The 4311-nt window shown below is 39.5% G+C and overlaps 1 long non-coding RNA gene across 1 annotated transcript in view; it reads right to left on the bottom strand.

Annotated features, from left to right (window-relative positions):
- Nucleotides 1–2996: 2996 nt before the first annotated feature.
- LOC111391537 overlaps nucleotides 2997–4311 on the bottom strand; it is a 1673-nt gene continuing 358 nt past the window's right edge. Inside the window, exons 2-3 of the long non-coding RNA XR_002702125.1 lie at nucleotides 3814–3887; nucleotides 2997–3038 (exon numbers count right to left, since the gene is read on the bottom strand). This is a non-coding gene — a long non-coding RNA (uncharacterized LOC111391537). The remainder of the gene's footprint in view (nucleotides 3039–3813; nucleotides 3888–4311) is intronic.

Here is a 4311-nt window from a genome sequence, read left to right as displayed (position 1 = left end):
TTCAGGACATGCATGATTTTGCTTACTAAGCATTGGCTTATGTAGTTCTTGCATTGTAGGTGAACACGGAACTACATAGAGAGGATGGCTAGCTGTGGAGCTCCTACAGGATTCCAGAGTTTGATGTACATGGATGACGACCTGTAAGGGTATCTTATGGGTTATAGTTTTGATCTTACAATCTATTGTATTATATTTTAGGAATCCTATATGGTACTTGTATAACTTTTGAAATTATATGATAGATACATTTGTATCCTCAATGATATATATATATATATATATATATATATATGTAAAATTCTATGTCTAGGTTGTGTATAGATATCAATATTAATTTGGGGGCATGACAGTTTGATTGGCAATGGTCCAAGAAGTTGGACTCAGGGCAGAGTCCCGAGATGGAAATAGGACAACTAGCTTTGGAGATGAAGAGGTGTTGGACAGAAAATTAACAAAGAAATACCGCACTAGGGGGAATGTAGTCATTTGTCACAACGTTGTCGGAATGGGCTGAAATTTGGCAGGTTGATTGGAAACGGCCCGAGAAATAGGACTCAGGGTAGAGTCTCGAGACTGATATAGGCAAACTAGCTTTGATGTTTGAATAAGTGTTGGATAGAAAATTAACGAAGAAAAATTGCACCAGGTGCAATTTCCTCATTTGTCGCGACGATGTCGGAATGGGCTAAAATTTGGCAGGTTGATTGGAAACAATCCGAGAAATTAGAATGCAGGCAAAATTCCGAGACCGACAAAGGACATAAGCTTTGGAGTTTGAAGAAGTGTTGGACAGAAAATTAACAAAGAAATGCCCACCGTGTGCAATTTCGTCATTTCTCGCGACGGTGTCGAAATGGGCCAAAATTTGATAGGTTGATCGAAAACAACCCAAGAAATTGGACTCGGGGTGAAGTCTCAAGACTGATATAGGATAACTAGCTTTGGCATTTGAAGAAATGTTGGATAGAAAATTAACAAAGAAAAACTGCACCAGGGGCAATTTTGTCATTTGTCGCGACGATGTCAGAACGGGCTAAAATTTGGCAGGTTGATTGGAAACTACACAGGGAATTGGACTCAGGGCAAAGTCCTAAGACTGATATCAGACAAGTACCTTTGGAGTGTGAAGAACTGTTGGACAGAAAATTGACAAAGAAAAATCTTACCAAGGGCAATTTCATCATTTGTTGCGACGGTGTCGGAATGGGCCGAAATTTGGCAGTTTGATTGGAAAGAGTCCTAGAAATTGGACTCAGGGCAGAGTCTCGAGATGGAAATAGGACAACTAGCTTTCGTGTCTGAAGAGGTGTTGGACAGAAAATTAACAAAGAAATACCGCACTAGGGGCAATGTTGTCATTTGTCGCAACGTTTTTCAGAATGGGCTGAAATTTTGCAGGTTGATTGGAAATGGCCCGAGAAATAGGACTCAGGGTAGAGTCTTAAGACTGATATAGGAAAACTAGCTTTGATGTTTGAATAAGTGTTGGATAGAAAATTAACAAAGAAATATCGCACCAGGTGCAATTTCGTCATTTGTCGCGACGGTGTTGGAATGGGCTGAAATTTGGCAGGTTGATTGGAAACGATCCGAGAAATTGGAATAGAGGCGGTGTCCCAAGACTGATATAGGACACAAGCTTTGGAGTTTGAAGAAGTGTTGGACAGAAAATTAACAAAGAAAAGCCCACCGTGGGCAATTTCGTCGTTTCTCACGACGGTGTCGGAATTGGCTGAAATTTGATAGGTTGATTGGAAATGACCAGCGAAATTGGACTCGGGGTGAAGTCTCGAGATTGATATAGGACAACTAGCTTTCGCGTTTGAAGAAATGTTGGACAAAAAATTAACAAAGAAAAACTGCACCATGGGCAATTTTGTCATTCGTCGCGACGATGTATGAACGCGCTAAAATTTGGCAGGTTGATTGGAAATGGCACGAGAAATTGGACTCAGGGCGAAGTCCTGAGACTAACATTAGACAACAACCTTTGGAGCGTGAAGAACTGTTAGATAGAAAATTGACAAAGAAAAATCTTACTAGGGGCAATTTCATCATTTGTCGCGACGGTGTCAGAATGGGCCAAAATTTGGCAGTTTGATTGGAAACTATCTGAGAAATTGGACTTAGGGTGGAGTCCTGAGATGGAAATAGGACAACTAGCTTTGGAGTTTGAAGAGGTGTTGGACAGAAAATTAACAAAGAAATACCGTACTACGAGCAATGTTGTCATTTGTCGTAACATTGTCGGAATGGGTTGAAATTTGGTAGGTTTATTGGAAACGGCCCGAGAAACAAGACTTGGGGTAGAGTCTTAAGACTGATATGGGAAAACTAGCTTTGATATTTGAATAAGTGTTGGACAGAAAATTAACAAAGAAAAATCGCACCAGGTGTAATTTCGTCATTTGTCGCGATGGTGTCGGAATGAGCTAAAAGTTGGCAGGTTGATTGGAAATGATCCAAGAAATTGGAATCAAGGTAGAGTCCCGAGACTGATATAGGAAACAAGCTTTGCAGTTTGAAGAAGTGTTGGACATAAAATTAACAAAGAAAAGCCCACCGTGGGCAATTTTGTCATTTCTCTCGACGGTGTCGGAATGGGCAGAAATTTAACAGGTTCATCGAAAATGGCCCAAGAAATTGGACTCAGGGTGAAGTCTCGAGACTGATATAGGACAACTAGCTTTGGCGTTTTGTCACACCCCCAAATTAACATTGATATCTATACACAACCTAGATATAGAATTTTACATATATTTTTTTTTGAGTTTGTTAACTTCTAATCACCCGTGACATGATCATATAACATATCGAAACCCAAAATCATATCGCCATAATCCAACATATATATTCTGAGCTTATAACATGTCTACAGGCCATTTTAAAAGTACACTATATAGGATTCCAAAATATAACCCTACAGACGGCAGCCTACAAAATAACCCTACAGGTCGTCATCCATGTACATCAAACTCTGGAATCCTGTAGGAGCTCCACAGCTAGCCATGCTCTCTATGTAGTTCCATGTTCACCTACAATGCAAGAACTACATAAGCCAATGCTTAGTAAGCAAAATCATGCATGTCCTGAACATGAGTAATAACGACATATGACACCATGCCATTTACTTTAAATATCACGATAAAAATATCATATTTCAATGTTCGTCAAAGTCGACTAGAAATCATTTCACTTGAAATCTTTCATTTCATTGGGCCCTTGACCCACCTACTATGCACCGGATAGAGCTCTGCATAATATCAATATCAATAATCAAATGGCCAGTTTGAAATCGACACCGAAAGTGGACCATCCTCTCGTGACCACTAGAGGCCCATCCCCTGACTGCCCCTATGATCACCCAAGAAGTCTCCCACCTGGCAGCGCCAATAATCATAACAAGGGCATAGTCGAGTGGTCTGCCCTCCCGTGATCACCAAAGGCCCATCCCCTATCTACCTTTGCAATCACCCAGGAAGTAACACCCGCAATGCCAAACATATCACATAAGCATGCCTCACATGCCTCGGTGCACTAGTAGTGGTCAATAAAACATTTATAATGAAACTCACTTTGAAATCATATTTTGCATGCAGTATTTTCAACCATGTTACATGTCGTGCATGCATATGAAAATGTTCATAAATGAAAATCGATGTCAATAGGTTACGCAATCTCATACTCAATGATCGTAACCACCATATGATGTGCTATAAGCCTCTTATCAAAGTTATGTAGATATCTCAACATTACTATGTCACATATACTAGGTTCTTGCATCGTAGTTGCAAATGAATTTTCACTTACCTTTCGCCTTTATGTGTGTAAGCTCCTATGGAGTGTGTATCAATTCCCTTTTTCGCTCAACGTCGAAAAGTCGCCTGTATTTTCATCTAATATTAAATACAATCCTCCATTTAATAATCTTAACACACACAATCCCAAAATACGTCCATTCACGCCGAAACAATTTAGACAAAATCATTATTTCAAGTTACCGATGGCATTATAAACTAATCCAATAAGTCTCGCTATCTCTCGAGTCCAATTATGAACGTCAACGCCATCCAATTGTTTTCGACAACCTAGTATTCCTTAGGATATATTTTCTAGGCCCAAGAGTTCAATAGGGGACATCTAAATGTTGAAATCACATTAAATACCCAAATGGACAGAATCTGTTTTCTAGGTTTCCATCACCGTCCACTCATTTTTCAAATTCTTTTTTTATGTCCTTACCTACGTTTAACGGTTCCCAAACTTTTACCACACACCTATAACATATATGTGAAGATAATCAGATCA

The sequence above is a fragment of the Olea europaea genome, unplaced genomic scaffold (genome assembly GCF_002742605.1).
Source record: "Olea europaea var. sylvestris unplaced genomic scaffold, O_europaea_v1 scaffold8, whole genome shotgun sequence".
In the NCBI taxonomy this organism is placed as follows: Eukaryota; Viridiplantae; Streptophyta; class Magnoliopsida; order Lamiales; family Oleaceae; genus Olea; species Olea europaea.
The sequence above is the reverse complement of the archived record's forward strand: the minus strand, read 5'-3'. Positions and strand labels throughout refer to the sequence as shown.